This window comes from Pseudophryne corroboree, chromosome 3 (genome assembly GCF_028390025.1).
Source record: "Pseudophryne corroboree isolate aPseCor3 chromosome 3, aPseCor3.hap2, whole genome shotgun sequence".
Taxonomy (NCBI): domain Eukaryota; kingdom Metazoa; phylum Chordata; class Amphibia; order Anura; family Myobatrachidae; genus Pseudophryne; species Pseudophryne corroboree.
Window position 1 is genome coordinate 3,645,331 of NC_086446.1, and position 14,945 is coordinate 3,660,275.

General features: G+C 47.7%; 1 pseudogene; it reads right to left on the reverse strand.

The window, feature by feature from the left end:
- LOC135056588 (oocyte zinc finger protein XlCOF7.1-like) overlaps positions 1–14,945 on the reverse strand; it is a 195,415-nt pseudogene that overhangs the window by 129,970 nt on the left and 50,500 nt on the right.

The window sequence follows — 14,945 nt, forward strand, 5'->3', positions numbered from 1 at the left end:
ATCTTGTGAACCGTGCTGATGAGACGTGCCTGGTTTGGGCAGAATTCAGTAGGGCTGTAGAATTGTGAGGTTGTGTCCTAGCACTACATCTTAGCTTTTACTTACTAGCAATGCTATCGCTGCAACAGTTCGCAAGCATGTGGGGAGGGATCGCGCTACCGTGTCTAGCTGGGCGCTATAGTAGGCTACCGGCCTGCTGGCATCACCATGCTTCTGGGTTAAGACACCTGCTGCGCACCCAGCACTCTCTGTTACGTACAGCTCAAAGGGTTTCCCATAGTCTAGCATACCTAATGCTGGTGCCTACGTTAGGCACTGTTTAAGTCACTCAAATGCCATCTCAGACTCGTCTGTGTGCGAAATCCGATCGGGTTTGTTTGATGAGACCATCTCCTGCAAAGGTAGGGCTAGTATGGAAAAACCTGGGATCCAGTTACGGCAATGCCCACACATTCCTAAAAACGTTCTAATCTGTTGCTGGGTTTGTGGCAGGGTCATGTCACGAATTGCTTGAATTCTATCGGCGGTGAGGTGTCTCAGTCCTTGTGTCAGACAGTGTCCCAAATACTTCACCCTGGTCTGGCATAACTGTAACTTATCTTTGGAAACCTTGTGTCCTGTGTCTGAAAGATGAAACAGGAGTTGTTTCGTATCTCTCAGGGACGATTCGAGCAAATCCGAACATAGCAGTAAGTCGTCTACGTATTGTATTAATATTGATCCGCTCTCAGGTTGAAAAGATTGTAAACAATCATGCAAGGCCTGGGAGAAAATACTTGGACTGTCTATGAAACCTTGTGGTAAGCGAGTCCAGGTGTACTGAACTCCTCTGTATGTAAATGCAAATAAGTATTGACTGTCAGGTTGCAGAGGTACCGAGAAGAAGGCGGAGCAGAGGTCAATCACAGTGAAAAATTTGGCAGTGGGAGGGATTTGCATAAGGATGACAGCTGGATTTGGCACTACGGGGAATTGACTCTCAACTATTTTATTGATCCCCCTTAGATCCTGCACTAATCTGTAACCCCTCCCCCCACTCTTTTTAACAGGGAAGATGGGACTATTGCTAGTGCTTACCAGAATGCCCTGTTGTAGCAAGCGCTCTATTACAGGGTAAACTCCTAACTCCACCTCTGGCTTCAGAGGGTATTGTGGGATTTTTGGAGCTATCCTACCATCTTTTACTTGTACAACTACTGGGGCTACGTTTGCCATTAATCCAGTGTCTTGTCCATCCTTGGTCCAAAGTGATTCCGGTATCTGGGAAATCATTTCCTCTACCTTGGACAGACACCTATTTGCAACAACAGTGTGTGACATTAATCTTGTTGGGGAATCTAGCATATCCTGCACTTCCTGAGCGTGGTTTTCGGGTATGTCCAAGAACACACCTTCAGGAGTACAATATATGACGCATCCCATTTTGCACAGTAAATCTCTCCCTAGGAGATTAGTCGGAGCCGATGCAGCCAGCAGAAAAGAATGCTTGGTGTGCAAAGGCCCTATCGTAATATCTGCAGGTTTGCTTAAAGGGTAGTGTTGTACTACTCCCGTTACTCCCATGGCTGGAATTGTTTTACCAGTGGTTCTCATGCCCACGGTCGAATTTATCACTGACTTGGCCACCCCGTATCTACAAGAAAATTTAGAGATCTACCAGATACATCAATTGTGACCTCGGGTTCACTTCCAAGGCTCGCAATCAATTTCACTGCTTGCAGATTACAGGTATGGCCCCACCCCTATTGTATGTGGTGATCTCCCTGCATTGCGCTGGCAGCTATTACCTGTGAAGGGGGTAAATGGGAACTATCAGAGACTTGCCAGTCTCTTCTTGGGGGATACCTTTTTGTTTCCCCTGTGTGTGGCTCATAACTCCGTCTCTGCGGTCCTTAATCCCAATTTCGTGTGTCATGTCGTTGTCTAGGGGGTTGGTATGATTTTTGTACATTTTTCAATCTACAGTCTCGTGCAAAATGTCCCTCCTTATGACAGTAATAACAAGTTACCACATTTGACTTACCCACAGGGGTCTGAGGTTTATGCTGAAGTGGCCTTGTGGTTAGTTCCTGTATACTTACGGCCATCAGCTTATCACTCTGTGACGCCCTGTGTCTGGTGATATTCCGATCATGCCTCATAGCGGCCTCTCCCAAAGCAGCCACCGACATACCTCTCCAATTTGATCTAGTTGTCTGTACTCTAGTCCTTAAAGTTTCTTTTAAACCATCCATTAACACAGAAACTGCTACTTCCCTATGATGTACATTTGTTTTGATGTCTTCTATACCAGTGTACTTAGCCATTTCCTGTAGTGCCCGATGGATATACTCTGAAGCAGTTTCCCCTTCTTTTTGTTTTATGGAAAAAAATTTGCTCCATTTTACAACAGCAGGGAAATATACTCCTAGCTGCAAATTAATTCTCTTCACATTATCTTGATTGTACTCCTCAGTAAGGGGTACCTCTTCATCTAGTCTACAGTCAGCTATAAACTTTGCGGAGTCGACATTAGAGGGTAAACATGCCCTCAGCAATGTCCGCCAGTCTTTGTTATTGGGCTCCACAGTATTTCCTAGCTCTCTAATGTACTTCTGGCTTGCAACTAGATCCTTCCAAGGATCAGGGAATTCAGACACCATTGATCTTAATTCCGTTCGGGAAAAGGGGCAGTGCATGGCGATGTTTCTGACAGGAGTGACTCCTGAAGTGTCAGTTCTCCCATTTGGCACTGCAATTACCCTGACATGATTAAGTTCAATAATATCATTCTGAGTAGATTCTACAACATGTGGTGTAATGGTTTCTGCATAGTGTACAGTGCCGTACTTACCGGTCGATACAACCTCACCTGTCCCTCCACTAGGGGCCTTTGATATCGCTCTTACTGGCTGGGCCGTGCTTACTGTTGTTTCTGCTATGGTGGCTGCTAGAGAGAGTGCTGATATTGTTGTGGGCTCATCCTCTTGGTCACAATCCTGGGGAAAGTTTAAAACAGGGTACAGCTTGCACGGGTTAGTACTAGCATCAACAATCTTATTCTTAACATCTATACATTTATTAAGTGCTTGTTTATCATACACCAGTGAGCAATTCTCTGCAGCCAATTTCTCTCCTGTTATGTATGGTGGTGGGGGAGCGGTGGCTATCAGTTTTCTGATAGGGTTAGATCCAGCCGCTTGAGCCAATCCTCTTTGTATTTCATACCATATAATGCTAGATGAGAATAATTATAAATATAACCTTCTGAGGAAACCGGCATGATCTAAGCCGGAGAAACGCGTCAAGGAGTTTGGATACGGTACTGCAGAGCCGCAAGATTAATACACCATTGGTTCCAGGACGTTTACATTCAGCTGTACATGAGACCTGTCAGTGTTTCCAGGAGTGCCTCATCGCTACTATCTCCAACTTGGCTGGTTGCAATTTCTCCAGTGCCGTCTGGTCCTTGTGCTATAGGACCCGGCACCAACGTTAACATCCACCGCCGCTTAGCCGCTACATCCTTGTGCCATAGGATACGGCTTCTTATACTGCACCTTGGTGAGAAATACTTATCATCTTGATAACGGCAGAGTGGTGTCAAAAATACGTTGTTAAGGAACTTTTAATCATTCTACAGTTGGAAAATCTGTGTGTGCTATCACATTAAAATTATCATCTTTAATGAGGCAATCTCGAACACTGCAGGCATTTGTCCATAACAACAGCGATTCAGCTGACCTTACGATTTTCTTGGATAATAAGGAACGATATTTATACATTTCTCTGACGTCCTAAGTGGATGCTGGGGACTCCGTCAGGACCATGGGGGTTAGCGGCTCCGCAGGAGACAGGGCACAAAAATAAAAGCTTTATGACTAGGTGGTGTGCACTGGCTCCTCCCCCTATGACCCTCCTCCAAGCCTCAGTTAGGTTTTTGTGCCCGGCTGAGAAGGGTGCAATCTAGGTAGCTCTACTGAGCTGCTTAGGATAAAAGTATAGACTTAGTTTTTTTGTTATTTTCAGTGAGACCTGCTGGCAACAGGCTCACTGCAGCGAGGGACTAAGGGGAGAAGAAGCGAACTCACCTGCGTGCAGAGTGGATTGGGCTTCTTAGGCTACTGGACATTAGCTCCAGAGGGACGATCACAGGCCCAGCCATGGAAAATGGTGTGGAGGCGGAGCAATTGCCTGTATTAGTGATGTCACCCCCATGGAAAATGGTGTGGAGGCGGAGCAATTGCCTGTATTAGTGATGTCACCCCCTAGGGAGCACCTGACTGGATGGTCTTATTTAAGGAATTACGTGATACTGTCGGCACGTTACAAAAAACTGTTGACGACATGAGACAGCCGGCAAATCAATTAGTGCCTGTCCAGGCGTCTCAAACACCGTCAGGGGCTCTAAAGCGCCCGTTACCTCAGTCGGTCGACACAGACACGGACACTGACTCCAGTGTCGACGGTGAAGAAGCAAACGTATTTTCCAGTAGGGCCACACGTTAGATGATCACGGCAATGAAGGAGGCTTTGAATATTTCTGATACTACAAGTACCACAAAAAAGGGTATTATGTGGGGTGTGAAAAAACTACCCGTAGTTTTTCCTGAATCAGAAGAATTAAATGAAGTGTGTGATGATGCGTGGGTTTCACCCGATAAAAAATTGCTGATATCAAAGAAATTATTGGCATTATACCCTTTCCCGCCAGAAGTTAGGGCGCGTTGGGAAACACCCCCTAGGGTGGATAAGGCACTCACACGCTTATCAAAACAAGTGGCGTTACCATCTCCTGAGACGGCCGCCCTCAAGGAGCCAGCTGATAGGAAGCTGGAGAATGTCCTAAAGAGTATATACACACATACTGGTGTTATACTGCGACCAGCGATTGCCTCAGCCTGGATGTGCAGTGCTGGGGTGGCTTGGTCGGATTCCCTGACTGAAAATATTGATACCCTGGACAGGGACAGTATTTTATTGACTATACAGCGTTTAAAAGATGCGTTTCTATATATGCGTGATGCACAGAGGGACATTTGCACCCTGGCATCAAGAGTAAGTGCGATGTCCATTTCTGCCAGAAGATGTTTATGGACACGACAGTGGTCAGGCGATGCGGATTCCAAACTGCATATGGAAGTATTGCCGTATAAAGGGGAGGAGTTGTTTGGGGTCGGTCTTTCGGACCTGGCGGCCACGGCAACAGCAGGAAAATCCAAGTTTTTACCCCAACTCACCTCTCAGCAGAAAAAGACACCGTCTTTTCAGCCTCAGTCCTTTCGTCCCCATAAGGGCAAGCGGGCAAAAGGCCAGTCATATCTGCCCAGGGGTAGAGGAAAGGGAAAAAGACTGCAGCAGACAGGTTCTTCCCAGGAACAGAAGCCCTCCGCAGCTTCCGCCAAGTCCTCAGCATGACGCTGGGGCCTTACAAGCAGACTCAGGTGCGGTGGGGGGTCGTCTCAAGAGTTTCAGCGCGCAGTGGGCTCACTCGCAAGTGGACCCCTGGATCCTACAGGTAGTATCCCAGGGGTACAAATTGGAATTCGAGACATCTCCTCCTCGCAGGTTCCTGAAGTCTGCTTTACCAACGTCTCCCTCCGACAGGGAGGCATTTTTTGTAAGCAATTCACAAGCTGTATTCCCAGCAGGTGATAATCAAAGTATCCCTCCTACAACAGGGAAAGGGGTATTATTCCACACTATTTGTGGTACCGAAGCCAGACGGCTCGGTGAGACCTATTCTAAATCTGAAATCTTTGAACACTTACATACAAAGGTTCAAATTCAAGATGGAGTCACTCAGAGCAGTGATAGCGAACCTGGAAGAAGGGGACTATATGGTGTCCCTGGACATCAAGGATGCTTACCTTCATGTCCCAATTTACCCTTCTCACCAAGGGTACCTGAGGTTCGTAGTACAGAACTGTCATTATCAGTTTCAGACGCTGCCGTTTGGATTGTCCACGGCACCCCGGGTCTTTACCAAGGTAATGGCCGAAATGATGATTCTTCTTCGAAGAGAAGGCGTCTTAATTATCCCTTACTTGGACTATCTACTGATAAGGGCAAAGTCCAGGGAACAGTTGGAGGTCGGAGTAGCACTATCTCGGGTACTGCTACAACAGCACGGGTGGATTCTAAATATTCCAAAATCGCAGCTGATCCCGACGACGCGTCTGCTGTTCCTAGGGATGATTCTGGACACAGTCCAGAAAAAGGTGTTTCTCCCTGAGGAGAAAGCCAAGGAGTTATCCGAGCTAGTCAGGAACCTCCTAAAACCAGGAAAGGTGTCAGTGCATCAGTGCACAAGGGTCCTGGGAAAAATGGTGGCTTCTTACGAAGCGATTCCATTCGGCAGATTTCACGCAAGAACTTTTCAGTGGGATCTGTTGGACAAATGGTCCGGATCGCATCTTCGGATGCATCAGCGGATAACCCTGTCTCCAAGGACAAGGGTGTCTCTTCTGTGGTGGCTGCAGAGTGCTCATCTACTAGAGGGCCGCAGATTCGGCATTCAGGATTGGGTCCTGGTGACCACGGATGCCAGCCTGAGAGGCTGGGGAGCAGTCACACGGGGAAAAAATTTCCAGGGAACATGGTCAAGTCTGGAGACTTCCCTTCACATAAATATACTGGAGCTACGGGCAATCTACAATGCTCTATGCCTAGCAAGACCTCTGCTTCAGGGTCAGCCGGTGCTGATCCAGTCGGACAACATCACGGCAGTCGCCCATGTAAACAGACAGGGCGGCACAAGAAGCAGGAAGGCAATGGCAGAAGCTGCAAGGATTCTCCGCTGGGCGGAAAATCATGTGATAGCACTGTCAGCAGTGTTCATTCCGGGAGTGGACAACTGGGAAGCAGATTTCCTCAGCAGGCACGACCTCCACCCGGGAGAGTGGGGACTTCACCCAGAAGTCTTCCACATGCTTGTGACCCGTTGGGAAAGACCAAAGGTGGACATGATGGCGTCCCGCCTAAACAAAAAACTGGACAGGTATTGCGCCAGGTCAAGGGACCCTCAGGCAATAGCTGTGGATGCTCTGGTAACACCGTGGGTGTACCAGTCAGTGTATGTGTTCCCTCCTCTTCCTCTCATACCCAAGGTACTGAGAATTATAAGAAGGAGAGGAGTAAGAACTATACTCGTGGCTCCAGATTGGCCAAGGAGGACTTGGTACCCGGAACTTCAAGAGATGCTCACAGAGGACCCTTGGCCTCTGCCGCTAAGAAGGGACCTGCTCCAGCAAGGACCCTGTCTGTTCCAAGACTTACCGCGGCTGCGTTTGACGGCATGGCGGTTGAACGCCAGATCCTAAGGGAAAAAGGCATTCCGGAAGAGGTCATACCTACCCTGGTCAAAGCCAGGAAGGAGGTGACCGCACAACATTATCACCGTATTTGGCGAAAATATGTGGCGTGGTGTGAGGCCAGGAAGGCCCCCACGGAGGAATTTCAACTGGGTCGATTCCTGCATTTCCTGCAAACAGGAGTGTCTATGGGCCTCAAATTGGGGTCCATTAAGGTTCAAATTTCGGCCCTGTCGATTTTCTTCCAGAAAGAATTGGCTTCAGTTCCTGAAGTCCAGACATTTGTCAAGGGAGTACTGCATATACAGCCTCCTTTTGTGCCTCCAGTGGCACCGTGGGATCTGAACGTAGTTCTGGGATTCCTCAAATCGCATTGGTTTGAACCACTCAAATCGGTGGATTTGAAATATCTCACATGGAAAGTGACCATGCTGTTGGCCCTGGCCTCGGCCAGGCGAGTGTCAGAATTGGCGGCTTTGTCTTACAAAAGCCCATATCTGATTTTCCATTCGGACAGGGCAGAACTGCGGACTCGTCCCCAGTTTCTCCCTAAGGTGGTGTCAGCGTTTCACCTGAACCAACCTATTGTGGTGCCTGCGGCTACTAGGGACTTGGAGGACTCCAAGTTACTGGATGTTGTCAGGGCCCTGAAAATATATGTTTCCAGGATGGCTGGAGTCAGGAAAACTGACTCGCTGTTTATCCTGTATGCACCCAACAAGTTGGGTGCTCCTGCTTCTAATTCAGACGATTGCTCGTTGGATTTGTACCACAATTCAACTTGCACATTCTGTGGCAGGCCTGCCACAGCCAAAATCTGTCAATGCCCATTCCACAAGGAAGGTGGGCTCATTTTGGGCGGCTGCCCGAGGGGTCTCGGCTTTACAACTTTGCCGAGCTGCTACTTGGTCAGGGGCAAACACGTTTGCTAAATTCTACAAATTTGATACCCTGGCTGAGTAGGACCTGGAGTTCTCTCATTCGGTGCTGCAGAGTCATCCGCACTCTCCCGCCCGTTTGGGAGCTTTGGTATAATCCCCATGGTCCTGACGGAGTCCCCAGCATCCACTTAGGACGTCAGAGAAAATAAGAATTTACTTACCGATAATTCTATTTCTCGTAGTCCGTAGTGGATGCTGGGCGCCCATCCCAAGTGCGGATTGTCTGCAATACTTGTACATAGTTATTGTTACAAAAATCGGGTTGTTTTGGTTGTGAGCCATCTCTTCAGAGGCTCCTCTGTTATCATGCTGTTAACTGAGTTCAGATCACAAGTTGTACAGTGTGATTGGTGTGGATGGTATGTGTTAGGGTCTCCTGCCCTGTGCTGCCACATCGTTATGGCAACCGGGAGACAAGTGCTAGCGGAGTAACCTGAGCGCAGCTGATACTCCGGTTCGGGTCTTTTGCTGTGCAGTGGTTACAGGCAGGGGATCCGGTGCTGGTTTTTGTGCTCACAGTCTGTGAGGTCTGAGTGGGGCGTGGACAGCACCTGCTTTATAAGGCCTCTTCTCAGATTAAGCAGATGCTGCTGAATCTTTGTTGGTTAGTCAGTTCCTGAAAATTAGCCAGTACTGTGTAGCTTTGTATTTGTTATTGCTTACTGCAAATAGGCCTGGGGATTTGGTACTACACTCTGCCAATCCAGACCTAGCAGTAAGACTGGAGTCAGTCGTTTAGCCTGCTGAGGTTCTTTTGCTATTCTGTGAACCCAGCAGGTTTGTGGCTGTACTTTCAGACCTGCATGCTTAATCCTCTCTCACTGTGCAGGGCGTCCATGTGTCAGTTTAGTGGCAGTAAACTGAACCTGGGCCCTGCAAGTGAGAATTAGGATTGTGGAGACTCTCCTTGTGTCTACTATTCCATCTCTGACCAAGGAGTTTGCTGCCACACCCGTTGGTAACCCTTTAGGGTTTTGCTGTTGCCCTTAGCAACAGCATTTCGGGTTCTCTACGTATTAAAACACAACATCTTGCTTTTTCCATCTTAGCATTTGTAATACTAGGGAGACACCCAGTTTCTTAGCCTCTGGGCTTCTCTGTTCACTTTGTGTTGTTTTTTTTACCCTATCACTTTCTGTGTACGTGATGTCATATTTCCCAGTCTGTCTGTTAGTTCATTTGTTTTGCATCCCTCTCTGTTCAGACACCAGTACATTCCTGCAGGCACTGGTGTGCATAACATATTCAGCAGCCCAATACTCCTGTTGAAATTTTGTGGGAATATGGAGCATACCCCTCAAAATACGTTGCAACAGGTGGTCGATCAGGTGCAGGTCCTGACTCGTCAATTTAGTGATTTGTCCATTAAAATGCACACCTCCCAGGCCACTGGCGGAGCTCCCGCAGCAGCAGCACCTTCAGGGGTTAAGGAGCCGAAAGTAAATCTTCTGGATCGTTTTTCTGGAGATCACTCGCAGTTCTTTTGTTTCAAGGAGAGCTGCAAGCTATATTTCCAGCTTAGGCCTCAGTCTTCTGGGTCAGAGATTCAGCGGGTGGGCATAGTGATTTCCTTGCTACAAGGAGACCCACAGGTCTGGGCATATGGGTTGCAGCCTGACTGTCCGTCGCTTAAAAGTGTTGATGCTTTTTTACGGCACTGGGCATGTTGTATGATGACCCTGACAAGACGGCCTCAGCCGAGGCTCAGATTTTGATCCTTAAGTAAGGGCGAAGGCCAGTTGAGGTTTACTGTACGGAGTTTCGGAGGTTGGCCCATGATACCCAGTGGAATGACCCAGCCCTGAGACACCAGTACCGAAGAGGTCTTTCTAACCAGATAAAAGACCAACTGGTACAATATCCCTTGCCTGATAGCTTGGATCAGCTCATGCAGTTATCCATCCGGGTGGATAGACGGCTGAGAGAGCGTAGGCTTGAAAGGGAGACCGAGGTTTCCTTCTTTCCCAAGGGAACCTCAGACTCTAAGGAATTTTCCGAGGAGCCTATGCAGATTGGGGCTATCCGCCTCTCCTCGCGTGAGAAGACGCGGAGGAGACAGCAGGGGTTGTGTTTGTACTGTGGGAATAAGGGTCATGTGGTAGTATCATGCCCAGAAAAGCCGGAAAACTTCAGGGCCTGAGGGTGATGGGAAATATCCTGTCAGGCCAGAAGTCAGAATTTCCCAAGAAGACTTTTATCATTCCGGTGACCTTGAAGATCCTCGGTCAAACTGTCAAGACTGAGGCCTTTGTGGACAGTGGGGCCGACGGGGTTTTTATGGACCGCCAATTCGCCCTGAAACACTCTGTTTCCTTAGTACCCTTGGCGTCGGAAATTGAAATTTGTGGGTTAAACGGGGAACCATTATCCCAGGGTAAAATTACCTCTTGCACTAGCCAGATTTCTTTGTTTATTGGAGCCACACACTCTGAAAAATTGTCCTTTTATGTGACTGTCTGTACTTTTGCCCCATTGGTGTTGGGGTTACCCTGGTTAAGGGCCCACAATCCTCAATTTGACTGGGTCTCTGGGGAGATTCTTAGTTGGGGTACTGATTGTTTCAGGAGTTGCTTGAGCCTTCCAGTCAGGCTCTCGCAGCTAAGTTTGCCAGGATTGCCAGGGTGTTATGCAGATTTTGCGGACGTGTTCTCCAAAAAAGTTTCAGAGGTACTACCTCCCCATCGCCCTTATGACTGTGCCATTAATTTGTTGCCGAATGCTAAGCTTCCCAAGAGCAGGTTGTACTCCCTGTCACGTCCTGAGACTCAGGCTATGGCAGAGTACATTCAGGAGAACTTGGCTAAAGATTTTATCAGACCTTCACAGTCTCCAGTTGGGTCGGGGTTCTTCTTCGTGGGTAAAAAGGACGGTTCATTGCGACCCTGCATCGACTTCAGGGAATTGAACCGTATCACGATTAAAAACTCATACCCACTGCCTCTCATTTCGGACTTGTTTGACCAGCTTCGTACTGCCACCATTTTTTCTAAGATTGACCTACGCGGTGCGTACAATCTAATCCGAATAAGAGAGGGGGATGAATGGAAGACTGCCTTTAATACCCACTCAGGGCATTATGAATATTTGGTGATGCCTTTTGGGCTCTGTAATGCCCCGGCAGTCTTCCAGGATTTCATGAATGATGTGCTCAGGGAATATTTGGATAGATTCTTAGTCGTATACTTAGATGACATCCTAATCTTCTCCCATTCCCTGGAGGAACATCGGAAGCATGTACGCTTAGTCCTCCAGAAACTCAGAGACCACCGGCTTGGGGCGAAGCTGGAGAAGTGCGAATTTGAAGTTCAGCAAATCGCATTTCTAGGATATATTATCTCTCCAGAAGGTTTCCAAATGGAGGGTTCCAAGGTACAGGCAGTCCTGGATTGGGTGCAGCCCACTAGTTTGAAGGCGCTTCAGCGTTTCCTGGGCTTTGCGAATTTTTATAGACGATTTATCGCTGGATTTTGTCTATAGTGGTGCCCTTCGTGGCACTCACTAAGAAAGGGGCGGATGTTGCTCACTGGTCTTGTGAGGCTAAAGCGGCTTTTGCCCGTCTCAAAAGGGCATTTGTTTCTGCCAAGGTGCTGCGACACCCAGATCCAGAGCGTCCTTTTGTGGTGGAGGTGGATGCCTCTGAGATGGGTATTGGGGCAGTGCTTTCTCAGATGGGAGTGTCTGATAATCGCCTTCATCCCTGTGCTTACTTTTCCCGTAAATTTTCGCCTGCTGAGATGAATTATGACGTGGGTAACCGGGAATTGTTGGCTATTAAGGATGCACTCGAGGAGTGGAGACACTGGCTTGAGGGGGCTAAGTTTGTCTGAATTATTTATGCTGCATGTTGTGCGTCTCCACGGGTTGCCACTTGATGTGGTCTCTGACCGCGGATACCAGTTTGTGGCCAAATTCTGGAGGGCATTTTGTTCCGATCTCCAGATTTCTGTCAGCTTGTCGTCAGGCTACCATCCGCAGTCTAATGGGCAGACTAAAAGGGTGAACCAGTCCTTGGAGCAGTTCCTCAGGTGTTATGTCTCCAAGTGTCAGACTGACTGGGTTGCTCATCTGTCCATGGCGGAGTTTGCCTATAACAACGCGGCTCACTCTGCTACAGGGATATCTCCCTTCCTTTGTGTGTATGGGCATCATCCTAAGGCCAATTCTTTTGACCCCCTGGACTCCACGCCTGGTGGTTCCTCTGTCGTTTTGGTCCTTAGAGGTATTTGGAGGAAAGTGAAGAAAGCCCTTGTGTCTGTGTCATTAGTGACCAAAAGGGTTTTTGATAAGCGGAAAAGACCCTGCAGCTTCAAATTAGGAGACTTCGTCTGGTTGTCTACCAAGAATTTGAAGTTGAGACAGCCATCTCATAAGTTAGGCCCCCGGTTCATCGGCCCTTATAAGATCACCAGGGTTATCAATCCAGTGGCATTTCAGTTAGATCTGCCCCGTTCTTTGGGTATCAATAAAACATTTCATTGTTCCCTTTTAAAACGGGCGATTAGTAATCCTTCTTCCAGAGGAAGACCTTCCCCTCTTCTGATACGTGGCCAGAGGGAGTTTGTTGTTGAAAGGATTCTTGACTCCAAGATGGTTCGGGGTCGGCTGTCATTTTTGGTGCACTGGAAGGGGTATGGCCCGGAGGAGCGGTCGTGGGTGTGCAGTTGTGATCTTCATGCCCCCAGACTGATACGCTCTTTCTTCTCGCAGTTCCCCGATAAACCCGGTGGTAGGGGTTCTTTGACCCCTCGTCAGAGGGGGGGTACTGTTAGGGTCTCCTGCCCTGTGCTGCCACGTCGTCATGGCAACCGGGAGACAAGTGCTAGCGGAGTAACCTGAGCGCAGCTGATACTCCGGTTCGGGTCTTTTGCTGTGCAGTGGTTACAGGCAGGGGATCCGGTGCTGGTTTTTGTGCTCACAGTCTGTGAGGTCTGAGTGGGGCGTGGACAGCACCTGCTTTATAAGGCCTCTTCTCAGATTAAGCAGATGCTGCTGAATCTTTGTTGGTTAGTCAGTTCCTGAAAATTAGCCAGTACTGTGTAGCTTTGTATTTGTTATTGCTTACTTCAAATAGGCCTGGGGATTTGGTACTACACTCTGCCAATCCAGACCTAGCAGTAAGACTGGAGTCAGTCGTTTAGCCTGCTGAGGTTCTTTTGCTATTCTGTGAACCCAGCAGGTTTGTGGCTGTACTTTCAGACCTGCATGCTTAATCCTCTCTCACTGTGCAGGGCGTCCATGTGTCAGTTTAGTGGCAGTAAACTGAACCTGGGCCCTGCAAGTGAGAATTAGGATTGTGGAGACTCTCCTTGTGTCTACTATTCCATCTCTGACCAAGGAGCTTGCTGCCACACCCGTTGGTAACCCTTAGCATTTTCGGGTTCTCTACGTATTAAAACACAACATCTTGCTTTTTCCATCTTAGCATTTGTAATACTAGGGAGACACCCAGCTTCTTAGCCTCTGGGCTTCTCTGTTCACTTTGTGTTGGTTTTGTTACCCTATCACTTTGTGTGTACGTGATGTCATATTTCCCAGTCTGTCTGTTAGTTCATTTGTTTTGCATCCCTCTCTGTTCAGACACCAGTACATTCCTGCAGGCACTGGTGTGCATAACAGTATGAGTCTTACCCGGGATTCAAAATCCTTCCTTATTGTGTACGCTCGTCCGGGCACAGTATCCTAACTGAGGCTTGGAGGAGGGTCATAGGGGGAGGAGCCAGTGCACACCACCTAGTCATAAAGCTTTTATTTTTGTGCCCTGTCTCCTGCGGAGCCGCTAATCCCCATGGTCCTGACGGAGTCCCCAGCATCCACTACGGACTACGAGAAATAGAATTATCGGTAAGTAAATTCTTATTTTTTTCACTTTTGGATATACTGGAAGAATTCCCTAATTACATCTAATAAGGGACTATTTTTATAATTATTCTCATCTAACATTATATGGTATGAGTAATTGTTCCTATATACTTACTAATTGGCTCACTAGCAGTGATTCTCATGGTTAATTCTATGCTGTTTTATTAACAATAAATTGTTTTTATTATTATATATGTTTGCGCTCTCTATTATAGATATTTATAGTTTTTAGTTTTGATCAGGTATAACAGAATACCTTTTGAGAGCAGCACTTATTAATTATTGTCAGAGTGGTCATATTTCTAAAGCGCCTGTATTCAATTCCTGATTAGGAATATTCTTTTTCTTTGTATTTCACCCTCCTGTTGCCATAACTGTAAATAGTCATAATGTTTGATCCGTCTCTTTGCAGATTTAATGAGACATATCCTTCTCCTTAGATTTTGTAACACCTCGGGGCTTAAACTGCCTACCCGTGGGAACTTTTCCCCGTCATGCACAGTCATTCTTTCCCATTCATCGCACAATACCTCTGTGTGGGAACCGTATTTCTCACACATGATATACCTTGCCGACCCTATTGGCCGGTTTACTAAATCAACCTGAACCAGGGTTGATCGCCCCCTACCTGAACAACTGGCCCCCATCTTTGCAGGTGTTGCTTTCACTACCTCTGACCTTCAAATCAGGGTCTTCAGCGAAGCCTTACAAAAACCAAGTTGACCGGGGTAAGCTGACGGTGAAAGTTCAACCGAGTGCTTTCACCCACTCTCCGCCCACGTTGGCCAGTACTTCAATCACTGACTCAGAGCTGCTGTACCCAACCTAGTGCCCCTATGAACCTTTATTTACT